Source organism: Miniopterus schreibersii (genome assembly GCF_964146895.1).
Source record: "Miniopterus schreibersii genome assembly, chromosome: 5".
Lineage (NCBI taxonomy): Eukaryota > Metazoa > Chordata > Mammalia > Chiroptera > Miniopteridae > Miniopterus > Miniopterus schreibersii.
In genome coordinates this window covers 46,070,847-46,093,715 of record NC_138106.1, presented here as the reverse complement: position 1 = coordinate 46,093,715, position 22,869 = coordinate 46,070,847, and the positions used below count along the sequence as shown (strand labels likewise).

At 34.5% G+C, this 22,869-nt stretch overlaps 1 protein-coding gene across 6 annotated transcripts in view; it reads right to left on the bottom strand.

The window, feature by feature from the left end:
* ZNF148 (zinc finger protein 148) overlaps window positions 1–22,869 on the bottom strand; it is a 96,400-nt gene that overhangs the window by 54,261 nt on the left and 19,270 nt on the right. For all 6 annotated transcript variants that reach the window (XM_081138549.1, XM_081138553.1, XM_081138554.1 and 3 more), the window contains exon 2: window positions 7,628–7,708. The gene's annotated coding sequence lies outside the window, so the exon portion shown is untranslated. The remainder of the gene's footprint in view (window positions 1–7,627; window positions 7,709–22,869) is intronic.

Here is a 22,869-nt window from a genome sequence, read left to right as displayed (position 1 = left end):
AGTAGTAACTGTGATATAACCTTGGCCTTATAAAGAATAATTTGCCCAGATCTGGAGTTTACAGATTCAGAGATACAGGACGTTGAAGGAAATTCAGAGGATTACAGACCTAAAAGGTTAGAAAAGAGAAAACAAAGATTAAGAAACCATTTAATAACACTATTCATATCTGCTTTGTAACATCTATGAAGAGAAGAAAGCAGCAAACATAATACCAAGCCTAACAAATAACAAATAGAACTAGTCATGTACAGAATGCATGTTTGTAATCGCAATAGAAAAGATCTAGTTTCAGAAACATAATCAGCAAGGTCATCTCTGATAGCAAAAGCTGACAAAAAGAGAATAATCATAGGGAGACTGTGTACCATATCCAAAAATAAAAACCAAGACATAAGCTATACACAAGAAAACTTCCTGACAGTATTTCTGAGCTTAGTAAAAGACTAAAGAGTTTATAGAACTTCCCACCACAGAGTTCTTCAAAATACTAGATTCCTATCTATCAAGAATAATTCATTATGTATTCCTTCTCAGGAAGCTTGGAGACCAGATGATATATAAAAAGTCTTATGATTTTCTATCAATTTTTACAATGGTGCAAAGGCAAGAATAGTCTTTCTTACCTAGAACAAACCAGTAATAATTCTATCTTTGAAATTCAGAAAGTAGAATACTAAATCACTTTTTAAAACCATTTCAATATTGTATCTTTATTTTTTAAAACTTTAAATTGTAATGGGCTATTCACCCTTAGTACCCTTCTATTTCTCTTAATCTGTTTCTCTTAACACTGTTTTTTCATGCATGTCTATTTTTCCAGATAAACTTTTTTCCCAAAATAAAATTAGTTTTCTTTCAATAGGAATAGGGTTGTATCATATATAAATGATAATAAAATGACAACAGTAACAATAACCTGGGCAGGAGGAGGAGGGAGTGACAATACAGCATTGCTCCAATAAATTATCTAAAATTCCCAGTTTTTAACAATATATTATAAGATGTATATTTTTAAAACAGGAAAATGTAACCCATATTAATGAAAAACAGCAGTCATTACAAACTGTTTATGAGTATCCCCAGATACTGGCTTAAGCAGATATTTCAAAACATCTATTATAGGTATGTTAAAAGTAAAAATTTTTCAAAATTTTAATTATGAAAGCAAATAAGCCATAAAGAGATCATCAATAAGGGTACAGAAATTATGTAGAGGAACCACATGGAAACTCTGAATTTGAAGAAAAATAAAATATTTACTAGAAGATTCAGAAGTGGATTCAAGATGGCAGGAAAAAAAAAATCAATGACCTTAAAGACAGACACGTCAGGAGCAGTTACCCAATCGAAAGGCCAGAAAGAAAAAGGATGAAGGAAACTGAGCAGAGCCTCAAAGACCAACTTACCATCATTTCTGGAGTCCAAGAAGGAGAGTAGAGAAAAGGCAGAAAAAATATTTTTCAAATAACATACCCCCCAAAAATATCCCAAATTTAATTTTTTTGAAAGAAATCAAATCTGCAGGTCTTAAAAGTTCGATAAATTTAAAGTAGGATAAATTCAAAGAGACCACACCTAGACATATCATAAGCAAACTGTTGAAAACAAACTCAGAAAACTCTAGCAAGCACAGAGACAAATTATTCAGCATATGCAGGGAACCACCAACACGATTAAGAGCTAACTTTCAATCAGAAACAATAAAGGCCATAAGAGTGGCATCACATATTCAAAGTGCTGATGGGAAGAGCTATCAACCAAGAAGGAGGTAAAACTATCCTTCAAAAATGAAGGATAATATAGTCTCAGATAAACTAAGGCTGAGAGAATTTTTTGCTAGCAGACCTGCCTAATAAGAAATACTAAAGGAAGTACATGAGCTGAAAGGAAAAGGTACCAGACTCAAATACACAGGAAGAAAAGAAGAACACCAAAAATTGTAAAAATGGTAAGTGTGTGGGTTAAACAACTATAAATACAGTCACAAGCCACATACAACATTTCGGTCAATGACAGACCATGTATATGACAGTGGTCCCTTAGGATTATCATGGAGCTGAAAAATTGCATACAGTGAGGTCACAGCTGTTGTAATGTAGCACAATGCAGTACCAGTACCTACAGTATTCAGTACAGTAACATGCTGTACAGGTCTGTAGCCTAGAAGTAGTAGGCTATACCATATAGCCTAGGTGTGTGGTAGGTTATACCATCTAGGTTTGTGTAAGTATACTCTACATTGTTAGTGCAACATACCTGCATAACACATTTCTATGCATGTATCCCCATCATTAAGTGACACATGACTTTATTTTTCTCATTTCTTCTCTTAACATCTTTCAAAGATATAAGACTATATAAAGCAATGATTATATCATTGTATTGCTGGGTTTACAGTATATACAGATACAATATATATAACAATAATGGCACAATAGTGAAGGGAGGAAATGGAGCTATACTGGCGCAAGGTTTCTGTATTTTACTGATACTGAGTTCGTGTTAACATTAAGCAGATTGATAAAATGCGCATTGTAAACCCTACAGTGACCACAAAGAAAATATCTTCAATTATGTTTACTAAAAATAAAAATAAAAGAATATGGCACAAAAAAAAATATTTAATAACAAAGGAGGCAGTAAAGGAGGCACAGAGGAACAAGAACCACAAGAAACAAAAAACAAGCAGCAAAATGGCAGGTGTAAATCCAACCATGTCTAGAATTAAATCTGAATGGTCTAAATAGCCCAATAGAAAGGCAAAGTCTTTCAGAATGGACAAAAAAAGGATTCAATTACATGCTGTCAACAAGAGACACACTTTATATTTAAGATCAAAAGAAAAAGATGGGGGGAAAAGGAAATACTATAAAAACAGTAACCATAAGAGAGCTAGAATAGTTATATGAACATTATCTAGACTTTAAAACAAATATTACTAGAGACAAAGAAAGGTATTCCACAATGGTAAAGATTCAATAAACCAGAAAGATATTATAATTATAAATGTACATTATAAATGTATACCTAAAAACAGAGCAGAGCCCCAAAATAATGAAGCAAGAACATCACTGAAGAGTAAAAAATAAAAATAAAAAATCAAACAACCATAGTGGAAGATTTCAATATCCCACTCTAAATACCTGATAGAATAACTAGACAGAAAATTAGCAATACAGAAAACCTGAACTATACTATCAATCAACTAGACTTAACTAGCATATATAAAAAACTCCAGCAAACAAAGGAATACATATTGTTTTCAGGCACACACGAAACATTCACCAAGACAGACAAAATGCTAAGCCATAAAACAAGTCTCATAAATGTAAATGAGTGGAAGCCATACAAAGTATGTTCAGAATCAATTAAATTAGAAACTGGAAAATCCTCAAGTGTTTGGAAATTAAATTTTACACTTCTAAATAATATATGGGTCAAAGAAGAAATTAAAAGAGAAATTCGAGAATATTTTAACTGAATGAAAACGAAAACAAACATCAAAATGTATTGCATGCAGCTAAATAAAGCAGTACTTAGAAGAAAATTTACAACTTTAAGTATATATTTGAAAAAAAGTCTCAAATCAATAACATGAGCCTCCACCTTAACAAAACAGGAAAATAGTAAACTAAACCCTAAAGCATGCAGATGAAAGGGAATAATAAAGATCAGAGCAGAAAGTAATAAAATACAAAACAGTAAATTAAGAGAAAAACTTGGTTCTTTAAAAAAAAAAAGCTGAAAAACTTTTAGGTAGACTGACCAAAGTCAAAGAGAAAAATACACGAATTACCAAAATCAGGAGTAAAAGAGAGGACATTAACACTAACCCCCTGCCCGATAAAAAATTTCAAAAATCTAAAGAATTATAAGGCAAGGAATATTATAAGCAAATTGATGACAAGTTAGAAAACTTTTATCAAATGGAAAAATTTCTAAAAAGACAGATATTATCAAAACTGACTACAGATAGAAAAATCTGACTATGACAAAAAAACAAACAAACTGAACTAGTACTTTAAAATCTTCCCACCAAAAAAAAAAAAAAAAAAAAAGATCAGGGCCAAATAGCTTCACTGATGAACTCCATCAAATATTTAAAGAAGATATACCAATCCTTCATAAACTCCTTCACAGAACAGAAGAGGGCACATTTTACGGCTCAACCTATTAGACCAATTATCCTGACACCAAAGTCAGACAAAGATAATACATGATAACTACATACCAATGTCTCTCATAAACAAAGATACAAAACTGCTTACAAAATATTGGCAAACTGATTCCAGCAACATATAAAAAGACCTATACACCAATACCAAATAGAATTTGCCCCATGAACACAAAACTTAAAATTTGAAAATCAATTAATATAGTACACCATATTAAGAAAATAAAAGACAAAAACTACATGGTTATTTTAATAGACACAGAAAAAAAAGCATGTGAAAAACTTAATAGCCATTCATGATTAAAAACTCACCAAACTTAACACTAGAAGAGAATGTCCTCAAGTTGTTAAAAGGTATCCACAAAATACCCACAATTAACATCATACTTGATGGTTAAACATTAAGTGTTTTTCTTGTAAAAATCATGATGTCCATCTTAACCACTTCTATCAACAATGAAGGTTCTAGCTAGTAAAATAAAGCAGGCATAAATAAATAAATGATAAATAAATAAATAAATAAGGCATCCAGATTAGAAAGGAAGGAAAAAACCTGTCTTTATTCTCTAGTGATTGATTCTGTATGTAGAAATTTCCCAATGAGTCCACAAAAATGCTACAAGAACTATTAAGTTCAACACAGTCTCGATACCAATTCAGCAAGGTCACAAGATCTTAGATCAATAAACAGAAATCAATGTATTTCCATAGTGAAATGACAGCTTTATATCTTATCTTCCTTTCAAAAAATTTGAATTGATTCAAATTTTCTTTCTTATCCTTCAGTAGAGCTTCAAAAATTTCAAGTAGATTGCTCCCAGGCACTTTATCTTTTTAGTTGTTATTGTGAATGTATACCTTTTCTTCCATTACTAGTCCTGATGTCTATTATTCTTATAAAAAATTACTTATGCGCCCTAGCCAGTGTGGCTCAGTTGATTGGAGCACCGACCAATACACAAACGGTCCCAGGTTTGACTCCCAGTTGGGGTACCTGTGGGAGGCAGCTGATAGATATCTCTCTCTTTCTCTCTCTCTCCCTCCCTCCTCCTGCCTCTCTCTCTAAAATCAATTGAAAATTAATTTTTAAAAATTAATTATGCATATTAATTTTATAAGCACTTCCCTTAATGAATTCTCTTAATACTATCAATACAAAAACAGTCAGGCAGATGAACTGAATAGAACTGATTTCAGAAACAGCCTGCACCCCATTAACATGGAAATTTAATATATGATAAATGTGGCATTTCAAATATATAGAAAAGAAATACATCATTCAATAATAAGAAGGGGGCAACTAGTTAGCTATCTGGAAAAAAGTAAAGCTGGATGTCTACATCCATTTTTTATACCTAATATTTTCTATATAACAAGATTTTAAACAATTTAAACCATAAAAAAAATAATAAAAAACCTGCATTAACTTCTTTCAAGTACCATAGTTCACTGAATCTAAAACTACCAATCTCAAGATACTCAACTATTTTATAAATCACTAAGAAAGAAAATGATGTCAAACTATGACAAACTAGAGATTCATGTCATTCAGAGATGTTATAATATGGAAGGAACAGTGAGTCCTATAATCAATGGTGAAGACCTTTTAAACCTTACACAGAAACCTTCCCACCCACAGCTATGAAGGAAAAGATCACTAAATTCAAGCATAAAAATTTAAAACATCTGTAAGGCAAAAACAAAATAAAAAGATATGCAAAAACTCAGTCAAAATAACTTGCTTAACAAATGACAAGGGGCTCAGCGCATGACCAAATAGATCACTGAAAATATATAGGGCTAATAATAATGGAAGAAATGCTCACACTCATAATGAAAATTTGAAAAGCAAAACTAAACAACAAAGAATTGACAAATATTTAAAAGTTTTGACACTAGCTAATGTTGTCAAAGAAGATTCCCATTTTCCTAGACTACTGATATTGGGGCAATCTTTCTTAGTTAGGCAATTCACCCACCAAATTATTAAATGTATACACTTTTTTGACCCAATTTTTTCTGTGGGAATCTACACTGCAAATATGTTTTTAAATATGTGCAAAGACATACCCAAGAATATTCACTGTATCAGCATTTATTACAGCAAAAATGCTAAAAGGCTAAATATCCAAGTGTGGAGGGATTGAGCAAAAAAATAAAAAAATAAAGAACTCATGGAAATGGACAACAATTGTATGGGGTGGGGTTGTAGGGCAGGTGAGTAAAGGTGGAGGAGGGTATAGGAGGGATAAATGGTAATGGGGAAAAAAATTAAAAAGTTAAATAATGCTTTAAAAAATTATATGCAGAACGGACAACACAAAGAGTGAACCCTAATATAAACTATGGACTTTAATTAATAATAATGCATCACCATTATTGGCTCATCAATTGCAACAAATGTATCACACCGATGAAAGATGTTACCAGGGAAAACTGGGCTGAGGAGAGGGTATATGGCAACTGACTGTGGTTTTTGCTAAGTTTTTCTGCAACCAAAAACTGCTCAAAAGAGTCTCAGTGAAAATAAATAAATATCCATAAAAGGGTGACCAGCTAAAATAATTATGGTACATCCAAATACTGGAATACCACACAGAATGAAATAAGGAATGATATGCAAAGATATAGGAGTTAACCACGACAAAAAAAGACATGCTGCTTAACAGTATGTATGGTATGATCTCACTGTGTAAAGAACATGCAAGCACAGGTAGAGATATAAATGCTTGCATATGTATAGAAAATGTCTGGAAGGATACATACAAACACAAAAATGTTAACAATAAATGTGAATAGGGAATGCCCCCCATTTTTTTTACCTTATAACATTCTCTACTACTTAAGTGTAGAGATAAGCCCTTGATAAGAAATGAGAAATGCTGAATATGACAATTACCAGAAAATGTGAAAAGAGGAAAAAAAAAATCTGAAAATATGGCCACTAAAACTGCTAATATTTTCACATCCATGTTTTTAAAAGAATTCTCAAATAAATTTATGAGAAACAAAAGAATGTGCGCCATTGACAGATACGTAAATACCCTGACAACTGTTAAATATTTAATTTTCTTTCACTTTGAAAGATAAAAACCACAGGTCCAATATAAGCACCAGCATACACCAATAAGAAAAGAGAATCATCTGTCTTCCTAAAAAAAGAGAACTGGGGCCTAAAAAAGAAAGATGCAATTGATCTACTTAAGTGAGAAAAGATAATGGTCTTCATCCTATAAAACTAATAGCATTAATTTATTTCAATGTACAGATTTTATATATCTATATAGTGATATGCTATGCATACATAACATTCAAGCTACATATAAGTGGGTATAAAAGGAAAAGGGATTGTCTAGTAACATGCAGTTGTTATAGGTATGTTTATATGCAAGCATATGGGCATCTAACACAGGTGAAAAATAAAGATTGAGGAAAACAGTATTGCATTACCTCTACAAAATATGTCAGGAAAATGCCCATCCCGCGAGACCACTTAGCTGAACTTCCAAGCTGTTGATTGCTCCCTTTATCCTACAAAAGTACAAAAATACAAGTTACCCCCAAAAGAATCAAGATTAGACATATTCTTAAAATCAGGTAAGGTAGTTATATCTAAATATGCTAAATCTAACAAAAATTTTTCCATGACAGATACTGTTGGATTAAATCAAATTAGTAGCAACTAACATTTAATGACCCATCAGTGCTAAATGATATTATGAGGATAAGAAATGACTCTGACATTAATTGGACTTTTTAAAATTTAACTTCTAATTGAGGATAAACTTTTCTTTAAAGTCAGGGCAATAATCTAGAATTATCTTAAACTTAAAATAGGAAACAGCACAAAATGTGTTTCAGTAAAATCTTATGTTGATACTCTCCATTACTCAAATAGTACTATTTCTTGATAAAATCCCACACTAACATTCCCTCAGCTCAAAATTATATTAAGAACATAGTTTTTTTGTTTGTTTTTTAACAAACTTTATTTTTATTTTTATTTTAAATATATCTTTATTGACTTCAGAGGGAGGAAAGGAGAGGGAGAGAGAGAGAGGTAGAAACATCAATGATGAGAGAGTCATTGATCGAACCCACAACCCGGGCATGTGCCCTGACCGAGAATCGAACCCCAATCGCCTGGATCCTAGGTCGACGCTCAACTGCTGAGCCCCGCCTGGCTGGGCAAGAACATAGTTTTTAAAAACACAAAAATATTAAGTATTGAAAACTTTCAAGGCAAAAGTATTTAATAATTTTTAAATAGTCCATATTTTTTAAATGTCATGCTATAATCAACCTTTTAGCAGAGACTAATACAGAAAATTAACACCCTATGTTAATACTGCATTGATGCTGGACACATAATTTCTTCAGGTAAATGGAATACTTTTTCCTGGCATATGAAATGGAGATAATTAAAATTAAAAGCTAAAATTTTATTAGAAACAACCAATAGGTCAAATATAATTTTTTATTCAGAAAAAATGAAGTATTTTATATAGGGGCCCTAACATACTTTTAGGGCTCAATGAATATAAAAACAGAAAAATTAAGCAAACTTTAAATCTGTAGAAAATAACCAAGTATATTATTTCAAAGTTATGTTTATACCTTTTTATCAAGGGATTACAAACACTGCAGCCTTCTGCTAAATGAGTATTTTCTAGTCCTGAGCTGGTCAGTAGCTTTGTTACTACATTAGTTACCAACAAAAAAATCTACTTTAGAACAATTTATTTCTATAAAGTTCTTCACTGCCTGCCTCAGTTTTCTTCCCATTCAAAAGTGCATATATGCCATTCTTCTCAATTATGTAAAACTTTTAAAATACATATTTCTACAGTGATAGTGATACTGTTGTAATTAGCTAGTTATTAATAACAGGATGGAGCAAAGGAAAAGCCAGATATTATAGATATGTCATTTGAGCAGCTTCACCAGGAAGCTGCAACTTCGCATTCCCCAGGGAATAACCGGTGTATAGTCCCTGCAAAACACTAGGGGAAGGGGTTCAACGAAGGGGAGATAGATGTATGTGCAGTAGCCAGGGCGACTCAAGGAAGGTGCCTGTAAGTCACACCTGGGAACAGAAATCATTGGCCAGAATGGGCATGGCCACTACAAGTCCAAGAAAATCCGGGAATACATAATCCCCTTAACAAAGGAATTCTCTCTCTTGTGCATGGCTCTTGTTGCTCTTGTGACTTGTGGAGCTCTCATTCCTGCTTCCTTGCATTCTCCCATGTTTCCTCCATAGCCATGTGGCCCTGCAGACCCCACATGCAATAGACTGATGGACTGCAGTGGAGAACACCAACTAAGCTAGTCTGATGCTGGATTGAACACTGCTTCAATACAGAATGGAAACTGGACACTGACTACTCTGATTCTATTTCTATTAAAACCACAGCAACACTTCTTTTATGGTAGGACTGAGGGAAAAGGGACCTTGGAAACTCAGGGATGTAATTCCATAGAAACAAAAATCACTTGTTCTCCCGTAGGAGTCTCAGAAAATTCTTTTTCTTGGGATATCGAAAGAATTCCACTCCCACGAGCAACAGATGGTGATGAGGACCCCCCACTTCTACCAGTAACGATAGTAGATAATAAAAGCCATTAAATATGTGCCACTTAACAACAGGGATACATTCTAAGAAATGCACCATTAGGCTATTTCATCATTGGGCAAACATCACAGAGTGCACTTACACAAACCTAGATGGACCTACTACACACCTAGGCTATATAGCATACTATGTCTATTGCTTTGTAGGGTAGGAAAAATAATTTACCCTCTACCCTTCTGGGTTCTTGGCTGAGACATCCCTGTAGTAAAAGACAGATTAACAAAAGAAAACAATAGTTTAATAACATGTGTACCTCCTGTATACATGGGAGAGAACCAGGAAAACCGAGTAACTCACCAAAATGAAGCCACCACTTTATATATTTTTCTTTTTTTTTTTTAATCCTCACCCGAGGATATTTTTTCCATTGCCTTCTCAAGATCGTGGAAGGGAGAGTGAAAGAAACATCGATGTGAGAGAGACACATCGACTGGTTGCCTCATGCTCACGCCCCAACTAGAGCTGAGCCTGTGACCAAGGTACGTGCCTTTGGCTGGAATCGAACCTGGACCCTTCGATCCTGGGGCCAACACTCTAACCAGTGAACCAAACCGGCTAGGGCTAAAGCCACCATTTTAATTACCATCTTCACTGAAGACAAAAGAAGATATGGCTGGAGGGAGTCAGTTATGGGAGGTTACCAGGAAAAGCACAGTAAACATGAGATGAGTAAGGTTGTTATGGAGAGCTGTCTTCAGAAGTGATAAGTTTCTAGAGATATATCATCCCTGTCCCCTCCCAGGAACAAAAGGGAGACACCCTTACAAACAGAAATTCCCCTTACAAATGTAAGTATCTTTTACAAACTGTAACTTCTACTTGGTTTTTAGAACTTCTCCCATGTCTACAATTTCTTAAAATTAACGGACTTAAATAATCCTTATGAAAAATAGACATATTTTGGAGCAACAAAATTCTGTTCTCCTACAGCTGTTACACTACAAACCTGTACAGTATGGTAATGTACTAAATGCTGTGAACAACTGTAATGCAACGGTAAGTATTTGTATAACGTGTTATGCCAGGAAGTTAAGACTACTAGGTCCTTAGGAGGGATAGGGCTTCACTAGGCCATCGGAACTTTTCAGCTCCATAGTCACTAGGTAATAGGAATTTTTCGGTTCCATTATAATCTTATGGGGCTAAGGCTGTAAATGCGGTCCATCATTGCAGGAAACGTTATGGGGCACATGACTGTACTGTCGTAGACATTAAAAACAGGTAAAGCAAAGCAAAACTGTATCTGCACTACACTGCTATTCACTACTCTAAAGTTCTTTACTATATTCAACTTTCAGAATCTCTAACATGGCTACATGAATAAAGCTGACAGAAAAGCGTGGCAAAGTCTGCATATAGGAAATAAAAACGTCTTCTAATTATACATTTTAGTATTACATTATGAGTCTTTTTAACAGTTGACTCGAGTCCGGCCTGAGTGGCTCAGCTGATTGAGCACCATCCTGTGCACTGGAAGGTCACCGGTTCCATTCCAGGTCAGGGTACATGCCCAGCTTGCGGGTCTGATCCCCAATCGGGGCAAGTATGGAAGACAGCCAATCGATGCTTCTGTTTCTTTCTCGTTCTTTCTCCCTTCCTCTAAGTATGTCCTTGGATGAGGATTAAAAAAAAAGGATGACTGGATATCGAGCCCACAATCTCACGACATACATCATCACACAGCATGGTAATATCTACAGGCCAGACATGTGTTCTTGAAATGTTAATTTTTTTGTTTAAAACATTTTCACAAAAAGCCTACTTACCTTCTTGATTCACTTTTTATTGAAAGGCCTAAACTAAGGCTGTCATATATCAAAGAACATAACCAGACATGTTAAAAGGGAAGGAAACAACAAATAAAATAGTGAAGCAAGAAGGAAAAATAAACATGCCTCTCTCCCACATGAACACATGCACAAAATAATATAACCATAAAGTCTAAATTCATAAACAGAAATTTTGGTTAAAATTCTCGTTTTCCAAAGCCTCGTTTTTTGTTGTTGTTTTTTATTTTATTTATTTATTTATTTTAATCCTCACCAGAGGCATGCTTAGAGGGAAGATGGGGGGTGAGCAGGGAGGATGGGGGTGGGGAGGGAGGGAGGGAGGGAGGGGGGGGAGATGATGTGAGAGAGAAACATCAATCCATTGCCTTCTGTATGTGCCCCATCCAGGGATCACACCTGCAATCCGGGTATGTGCCCTGACCAGGAATCGAACTGGAAACCTTTCAGCGCCCAAAACAATGCTCAACCAACTGACCCACTCCAGCTGGGCTGTAGAGCCTAATTTTTAAAGTTTATTGAAATATGTATGCTTACAAATTTTTTCCTTTTTTGCTTCTATAAGCACTGTCAAATAAAAAGGCAACCTATGCCCTTTAAATGTAATCAAGAAAAACCCCAAAGCAAAGAAAGAATAAATATTAGCACACAGGGCATAAGAATCTGAAACAAAAAATACTTTAGCTAAAAGTCCTTTAGCCTCTTTTAACTAGATCATTTTAACATAATTGGTCAAGTTCAAATTTTACATTCATTTTTACTTTTTTGATTTAATAATGCTTTCTGAAGTTTAAAAAAGAAAAAAAAGTAAAGAAAAAAAACTGTTCCAGGCAAGAGATTTCTATGACTACGGTTAGAATTACTATATAATGCCCAGCCGGGCGTGGCTCAGGGGTTGAGCATCGACCTAGGATCCAGGTGATCAGGGTTCGATTCCCGGTCAGGGCACATGCCCCAGTTGTGGGCTGCAGCTGATCAATGACTCCCTCATCACTGATGTTTCTATCTCTCTCTCTCCCTCTCCTTTCCTCTCTCTGAAATCAATAAAGATATATTTAAAAAAAAAAAAAAGAATTACTATATAGTAACAAAGCACAGACGTGTGTGTTCTTTTAAGAACTCTGAAGGATGGTCTAACGGAATACATATTTTTCATGACCACATCTATCCCAAGGAGGAATGACAATGATAGCCCAATAAATTCAAACCAACAACCCAGAAATAACCCTACTCAGGTCTTTCTAAATCATTTTCCATTTCTACTCTCACCAAAAATCAAGCCAAAAATCTTATAAACTTTGCAATTACTGTAATTAATCCACTTTGCTGAGGAAGTAAATCCTACAGAGGGTAATCAAATTCTTAAAAGATAATTTATCTAAGTGGGAAAATGAAAGCCACCAACTAAAAATTTTCACCTGTTGACCTTTTCAAATCACCTAACCAGGAAAACATTCGTTAACCAAGAAACCAACTGTGCACCCACGTTAGAAAACACATCAGTAAGCATTTTCATAAACTCCTTAGACCATAAACCACTGAAGAGATAGAGTTGACCTTTAAATCTAAATCACCTACTGAGGGAAGACACCTCCCCAAATTAAACCTATCACAATCGGAATGTAGCAATGTTATCCTTCCCCAAATTTACTAACAGAAATTAGTTTTTAAAATTAGTAAGCCACTAAACTCAAGAAAAAGCTGCTTTATTTGTCCATGAAGTTTCACTAAATACGCATTAATTTTTAAATAATCGTAATTTTGTACTATGATGATCAAGATCACTCATGCAAGTTTTCATCTTCTCAAAGATGATATAGCCATAGCTTGATAAAGTACTTCACAGTTTACAAAGTGCTTTCACGTGTCACATTTCATTTGACCCTTATAACCACGTGGACACCGTTACTGTTTGTCTCTGTTCTATAGATGATGAAACTGGGGTTCAATGGGTTAAGTACCCAAGGTTACACAACACCTAAGTGTCAAGTCAAAGACTTCAACTGGATTCCTCTGCCTCCTAATGTCTATTGTAACATAGAACCACAAGAGAGATCATTCCCAAGTTAAAATAAATTTAATGTTACTCTTAGCAATGTTCTAAGAGTAAAAAAAATCTTTGAAGTCTAACATCAATGAACACAAAATTTGAAATTAAAATGCTATCTCAATAAGTTACTATCTAAATAAACAGAGAAAATTAAATTCATCTGATTTTTTTATAACACCAAAATTATCCTACTGTAATAAGGGAAACCTACAAAAAATTATCAGAATGCACATTTTAAAATTAAAGTTTATTTAATTTGATTTTTTAAAATGTAAATTCTTTGTGAACAAAAACATGTTAAAACTCAAAGAGGAAACTATTACTTCTAATATAAAATATGATTAAATATTCTCATTTAAAAACTTGCATGTGGTTCATAAAAATCCAGTTCATCTTTTGACAATTTTCACCTTAAATTTCAATACCAAAGTCAAACAGTCTCATCTCCTGGCTCCAACACATGCCCAGAACTACAACTGGCACTAGACACATTGTAGAGGTGTGCCCATATACATAAAGGAAATGGTTTATAATCTGATTAGGGAGCTGAGATTTGCCATAGGTATCAGAGAATATCTCAACTGGCTACAAAGGATCCCAGTGATTTCTCCATAATTGCAGTAACTGTATTAAATTTGAACAATTCAAGAAAACTTAGTGAGATAGTTTGTGTGTTTTTTAATAGAAGTCAATTTAGCAAGTTAACTCACTGTTTAGAAACACTAGCTTCTACTAATGTAGAATGGACATTTTCTTATTTGTGGTCAATTTATTCTCAAGTAGAAAACTAGGAAATATAAATGCAAGACATTTTATCTTATCTTTCCTTTTCAATCTATAAATTAGAAATATAGTATTTACAACATTGTTTTGGGAAATGTTTATTAATATTAAAATACTATTATGTATTACTGGAATTATTAAATATTTTACATGCAAATAATCTATTAAACAAACATATCTTTAAAAAATACACCCAGAGCCCTAAATGGTTTGGATCAGTGGTTAGAGCATTGGCCTTCGGACTGAAGGGTTCTGGGTTTGATTCCAGCAAAGGGCACGTACCTCGGTTGCAGGCTCAATCCCCAGTCCTGGTCAGGGTGTGTGCTGGAGGCAACCAATCAATGTGTTTCTATCACTCACATCGATGTTTCTCTCTCTCTCCCCCTTCCACTCTCTCTGAAAAGCAGTGGAAAAAATATCCTCTGGTGAGGATTTAAAAAATAAATTAAAATAAAAATTAAAAAATACACCTAGACTTTATAACCTTGTTTTAATTAACTACATAACAAAATTCTATTTATGTGAGAAACAAAGTAAAGTAGCATGCACTGCCCTGGCCAGGTGGTTCAGTTGGTTGGGGCACTGTCCTGTACATCAGGGGTTTGCAGGTTTGATTCCCAGTTAGGGCACATACCTAGGTTGTGTGTTTGATGCCCAGCTATGGCGCATGCGAAAGGCAACTGATCAATGTTTCTCTCTCTCCCCCCCTCCCTCCCTCTCTAACATCAATAAATATATCCTCCAGTGAGGATTAAAAAATAAAGAAATAAAATAATAAAATAAAAGAGTGCACCTATTCCCTGGCACGCTCTTGAATTGGTTATAACTTACCTCCCCAAAGCTTCTTAGGTGTCCAATACTGAGAATTATAATTGAAACAAACACTTATATAGTGCGCAAAACATCACAAAGCACATATGCATATACTATCACTTTCAAAGCTGAAATAACCCACTGGATGGAGAGCATGCACGTTCACAAAAATTAAGGACAGGATACGAAGGCATAGATTTGTTTTTCCCGTCCCTCCTCACCAAACACAGCTATAAACCACGAAAATAACACAAGAGGCAACCAAAGAAAAACTCTGAAAGTGGTAAGGCAGCAGCAAACTAGTTTGACTCCTCAGGACTGAGGAAACAAAAGAACAGTTGGGAAGGCAATCCAGACTGACACTTCCCAACCACCAATTCAACAACTGAAGGCAGACCAGATAGTCATATTCTTCATCCAAATTAAAAGGGAACCCTTCTGCAATATCAGGGGAGATGAACTGGAAGCCCAGCCAACGGCAAACACCAAGAGAAGCAATTCTTCCTTCCCCACCTGGTCTGAGACTGCTAGTTTCTCCCGAGAGATACAGAGGCAAACAGGCAAAACTGAGGGGCCCAGCCAGAGCAAATGACTCAGTCTGGGCCAAGACAATCTTCCCCCAACCAGAAATGTGGGGACAGGAAAGAATGTTGGGGTAGGGGGAACCAGAAGGAGAAACCTAGAGATACTCAGAAAGAAGCTCAGCACGGGGAAATCCCCTATGCTCCCTCAGGAAGCACTAGCAAGGATCAGTGGGAGCCCAGCAACATCCGATAAATCAAGCTGACCATAAAGGCCCTGAATATTAAACTGTCATTGGAACCACAGCCCACAAAAATGGGCCAGGACCTGTATGCTAAACCTAAATAGGGTGACTGCCTGCTAAATTAAAAAATGTAAATAGGGCCCAGAACCTCTTAACATAATAGATAAAATAGAAATGACCCAAGAAAATTGCAACATGAGAGAGAAAAGATAATCAACTAAGGCCAATATAGAGAAATGAATCAGATGTTGAGATTAACAAAAATTTTATAGCAACCGTAATAAAAATGTTTCAGTAATCAATTATAAATTTTCCTGAAACAAGAGAAAATCTCAGCAAAGAAACAGAAGCTATAAAAAAGAAGCAAAAGGAAACTACATAACTAAAAAATACAATACAGTATTTGTGAGGGATATGTTCCAAGATGATGCCTAAAACCAAAGTAGTAACAAACCCTACATATATTATGCTTTTTCCTATACATACATACTCATGATAAAGTTTAATTTAAACTAGGCACAGTAAGATATTAACAATAACTAAAAGTGAAATAAAACAGCAATTTTCAACTGGTGTGCTGCAAGAATTTTTAAAACACACAGTACTTTGAATATTTAGTCAGGGGCACTGACCTCTTTTCCCTTAGGCTGTCAAATTAAAAAATGAAACCAACCAACAATAGCCATCCAATGGGAATGAACCAAAATTATACCTATTTTTTTAGTCAGGTCAGCAAAAAATATGTTTTGGTGTGCCACAGAGTTTTAGTAATTAGTGTATATGTGCCATGAGATGAAAAAGGTTGAAAACCTCTGAAATAGAAAAATTATAACAATATACTATAATAAAAGGTATGTGAATGTGGTCTTTCTCTCAAAATATCTTATTGTACTGTACTCACACTCCTCCTTGTGATGATGCAAGATGATAAAATGCCTACATGATGAGATGAAGTGAGGTGAATGACATAGACACTGCAACATAGCATCAGGCTATTGATGACCTCTGACGATACGTCAGAAGGAGGATCATCTGCTTCAGGTTATCCTGGATCATCAAGCCATAATGATGTCTATGAATGAATGTCAGCAAAGCCAATGTAGATGGTTGGGAAACTGTAATACTTTCAGACTGTGGTTGACTGTGGATAACTGAAACCATGAAAAGTAAAACCACAGATGAGGGGGAACTACTGTAACAGAAAATTTTAAAACTCACTGGAATGTCTCAACATAAACACGGAGATGACAGGGAAGAGAATAAATGAACTTGAGGACAGAAAAATAGAACTTACCCAATCTGAACAACAGAGAGAAAATAGAATGAAAAAAACCAACAGTCTTGGAAAACATTAAAAGTCTTGCAATAACTAAAGGCCCAACATTCATATCACTGGAGCCCCACATAGAAAGGAAAACAAAAGAGGGGCTTAAATAGTATTTGAAGAAATAATGGCTGAAAACTTCTCTAATGTGGCAGATACAAACTTACAGATCCAAAAAACTGAGCAAACCCAAAACAGGATAAACACAAAGAAATTTACACCAAGACACATAATAATTAAATGTTCAAAAGCTAAAGACCAACAAAAAAACTTAAGGACATATTGCCTGTAATAAAACAATTCAAATGACACCAGATTTCTGTTCTGAAACCAGAGCCCAAAAAGGTGGCACAGTATTATTTGAATACAAAAAAAATGAACTGCCAACCAAGAATTCTATACACAGGGAAAACTATTCAGGAATGTCTTAGTCCATTCGGGCTGCTATAACAAGATACAAATGGGTGGCTTACAAGCAACAGAAATTTACTTCTCACTGTTCTGGAGGCTGGAAGTCCAAGATCATGTCCCAGTAGAGTGAGGTGAGGGGCCTCTTTCATAACAGCAATAACCCCAATCATAAGGGTTCCCCACTCATATGACCTAATAACCCACCAAAGGCTCCAACTCCTAATACCATCGTGCTGGGCATTAGGATTTCAACATATGAATTTTAGGGGAATACATTCAGGCAACAGCAAGGTACAAAGAGGACTTTTTTTTTAAGTATTCTCAAAAGAAGAAAAACTAAAACAATGTGTCACTAGCAGCCAAATCCATAGATTGGCTGACAAAAAATTTCCAAACAAAAGGAAAGGAAATACAGGTATATACACTGCTTATCTTTCCATCAGTAGTTTTATAAATCATACTTGATGATTGAAACAAAAAAGTATAACACCACCTGATATACAATTATGTTTCAAAGCTGAGAATAAAAAGGTAATACAGAAATAAAGTTTCAACACTTTGGTCGAAGTAATAAAATGTTGATACCAGTAAGCTGTTAAAAATCATATATACATTCTATAATAACTACAACCACCTACAAAAACTATACCAAAACAGACTCAAAAACATCATAAACAGATCTTTTATGAAAGACGGAATCCTAAAAAAATGTTCTACTAATCTGCAGGAAGGCAAGAAAAAAAACACAGAGAAAATAAACAAAACACAAATAATGAAATAGCAGCACTAATATATCAATAATTACCTTAAGTGCAGATGGTCTGAATAAACCAATCAAAAGATTAGCAGGGTAGATTTTTATACTCACCCAACTATATGTTGCTAATAAGAAATTCTAACACATACTGAAAGTAAAAGAGTGGGAAAACGTTAACAATTTTTTTAAAGCAGAGTAGCCATATTAATAACACAATCAACCAAAAGAGTCTAATTGATATATACAGGGTGGGCAAACGTAGGTTTATGGTTTTGAGTAACATTCTTTTGAGTTAATAAAGCTATCCTAATAATCTTTTTCCATATGAACAACTATAAACCTATTTTTGCCCACCCATACGGAATACTGTACCCAACAAGAGCAGAATACACACTTCTTCTGAAGCACCTATGGAACATTCATCTTGACAGACCATATCCTCTACCATAAAACAAGCCTCAACAAATTTAAAAGAACTAAAGTAATACAGAGTACATTCTCTGACCATAAAGAACTCAAACTAGAAATCAATAACAGAAAGACAACAGAAAACTCTAAATACAGAAAAAACAACAACATACTTCTAAAAAATCCGTGAGTAAAAGAGGAAATCTCAAAAAAAATTTTTTAATATATACATAAAAACAAATGAAAATAGAAGTACATGTCAAAATATGAGGAATGAAGCTAACGCAGTAATTAGAAGAAAATGACTAATGATCTCAAATCAATAACTTAATTACCTGTCCTAACAAACTAAAAAAAATAAATAAAAAGCAAAATAGAAAGCCAAAGCAAAGAGTATGATGGAAACATTAAAGAGCAGAAACCAATGAAATCAAAAATAGGAAAATAGCCCGGCCAGGTGTGGCTCAGCCGCTGAGCATCGACCTAGGATCCAGGAGATCGCAGTTCAATTCCTGGTCAGGGCACATTCCCAGGTTGCAGGCTCGATCCCCAGTTGGGGGCGTGTGGGAGGCAGCCAATCAATGACGACTCTCTCATCATTGATGTTTCTCTCTCTCTCCCCCCCTCTCCCTTCCGCTCTCTGAAATCAATAAAGATATATTAATTTTTTAAAAATAGGAAAATAAAGAAAAGCAAGCAAGCAAGATTTTATAACCCTCGAACATGCCCTGGCCAGGTGGATCCGTTGGCTGGAGTATAATCCAGTACATCAAGAGGTTGCAGGTTCAATTCCCAGTCAGGGCACATACCTAGGCTGCCGGTTCAATCCCCAGTCGGGCACGTACAGCAGGCAACCAATCAAAGTTTCTCTCTCACACCAATGTTTCCCTCTCTCTCTCTCTCTGTCCCTCCCTCACTCCCTCCCTAAAATCAATAAAAACATATCCTCAGGTGAGGCTAAAAAATAAATACATAAAGCCTCTACAAAAAGAAAAAAAAGATACAAATCACCAATATCAGGATTGAAATAGGGATACCACTATAGATTTGCAGCAATTAAGAAGATACTAAGGTAATACTACAAACAACTTTACACTCTTAAATTCAACACTTAGGAAAAATGAACCAATTTCTCAAAAATCATACAACCAAAACTAAACTGAAATGAATTCCATAATCTAAACAGTTCTATAATTAATAAAGAAGGATGAATTCTTAAATTTAAAAGGTCCACCAAGAAAAGAAACTCCAGGCTTCACTGGGGAGCTCTACCAAAAATTTAATGAAAAATTAATCCCAGTTGTTCACACATTCCTCCCAAAAACATACAAAGAAACATTTCTAAATTCATTTTTAAGATCAGTATTACTGATACCAAAATGAGTTAGAGACATTACAAGAAAAGAAAATGGCAAGCCATTATCTCTAACAAATATAGACACAAAAACCCTTAACAAAATACTAGCAAATCAAATTTACTAACATAGAAAAACAATTATGTATCAAGACTACATAGGATTTATCTTGGGAATGCAAAATGGGTTTAACATCCAAAAATCAACTAATATATTATTACCATATCAAAAGAATAAAGAACATAAACCTTTATTTCTCTGTAAAGATTTTTTTTAAAGATTTTTTTATTGATTTTTAGAGCGAGAAGAAGAGAGAGAGAAACGACAACGTGAGAGAGAGAAACTGATTGGCTGCCTCCTGCACGCCCCCTACCAGGGATCGAGCCTGCAAACCAGGGCATGTGCCCTGACTGGGAATCAAACTGGCAACCTTTAGGTGTATGGGATGTCACCCAACCCAACTAAGCCACACTGGCCCAGACATAAACCTTTATTTTTTGTAAATCATCTCAGCAGATGCAGAAAAACATTTTATGAAATTCAACTTAAACAATAAAACTACCCAACAAATTAGGAATAGAAGAAAATTCCCTCAACCTGATAAAGACGATCTAAGAAAAATCCTGAGCTAACATTTTACTCGATGATAAAATAGTGAATGCTTTCCCCCTACAAGACAAAGATGTCTACTTTCGCTACTTCTAGTCAATACTGTACTAGACATTCCAGCAAGAAGAGTTAGGCAAGAAAAGAAAAAGCATTAACATGAAAAGAAAGACATAAAATTATCTCTATTTGCAGATGAAATGATCTTACATACAGAAAACCCTAGAGAATCCACTAAAAAACTACAAGAACTAATAAACAAATTCAACAAGGTTGCATAATATAAGAATATTATACAAAAATCAACTGTATTCCTATATACTAGCAATGAACAATGCAATAATAAAATTAAGAAAGTAATGTCACTCATAAAAGCATCAAAAAGGATAAAATACTTAGCAACAAATTTAACAAGAGGGGTAGAAGCCTTATACACTGAAAAACTTTAAAACATCATTCAAAGAAATTAAGAGCTAAACAAATAGACATCTGGTGTTCATGAACAGGGAAACTTAATATTGTTAAGATGAAAATATTTTAACAAATTGATCTGCAGATTCAACACAAACCATGTCAAAATTCCAACAGTGGCTTTTGCAGAAACTGACAAACTGATCCTAAAATGCACATGGAATTGCAAGGGACCCAGAATACCCAAAACAATCTTGAAAGACAAGAACAAAGTTGGAGAATACATACTTCCTGATTTCAAAACTTACTACAAAGCTACAGTAATCAAGACACTTGATAGTGGCATAAAGTTAGATATATAGATCATGGAATAGAACCGAGAGTCCAGAAATAAATACCTACACTGTGGTCAAATGATTTCTGGCAGGGTGTCAAGACAATGTAATGGAGAAAAAAATAATCTTTTCAACAAATGGTGCTGGAACCAACAGATACCCATATGCAAAAGAATAAAGTTAAAAAACCCCTTCCTCACATCATATACAAAAATTAACTCTAAATGGATTTAAGATCTATATGTAAAAACTAAAGTTATAAAACTCTTAGAAAATACAGAAGTAAATCTTTGCAACCCAGGATAAAGCAAAACCTTCTTAGATATGATTCCAAAAGTACCATAAAGAAAAGAAAAAAATAGATGAATCTGACTTCAAGTTTCTCAAAATTTAAAACTGTTACAAAAAGAATAAGTACTTAGGAATAAGTACTTAGCAAAAAGAATAAAGTACTTAGGAATAAGTTTACCCAAGGAGATAAGAGACATGTACATTAAAAACTACATAACACAAATGAAAATAGTTAAAACACAAATAAATGGAAAGATACCCCATGTTCATGGATTGTTAAAAGGCCTGTACTATCCAAAGCAATTTACAGATTCAATGCAACCCTATCAAAATCCCAATGGCCTTTTTTACAGAACTAGAAATATAATCCTAAAATGTGAAAGAAACCACACACAAAAAAAACACCCAAATAGCGAAAACAATATAAAAGAACAAAGCTGGAGGCCTCAAATTTCCTAATTTCAACACATACTACAAAGCTACAATAATTAAAACAGTATAGTACCAGCATAAAGACAGACATACAGACCAATAAAAGAAACCTAACTCAGAAAAGACCCATACATATAAGGACAAACTGATCTTCAACAAGAGTACCAATACTAAGCCATAAAAAAGAATAAAGTCCTAGCATTTGTAACAGTATGAATGAACCTAGAGGGTCTTATGCTTAGTGAAATAAGTCAGAGAAAGACAAATACCATACGATTTCACTTATAAGTGGAATCTGAAGGGCAATATAAACGAGCAAGTAAAACAGAAACAGACTCCTTGATACAGAGAACAGACTGATGGTTGCTAGAAGGGAGGGGGATTGGGTGAAAAGGGTGAAGAGATTAAGAAGTGCAGATTGGTAGTTACAAAATAGTCATGGGGATTTTAAAGTACAGCACAGGAAATATAGTCAATAATAATGACTATATATGGCACCAGGTGGGTAGCTGGAAATATCAGGGGGG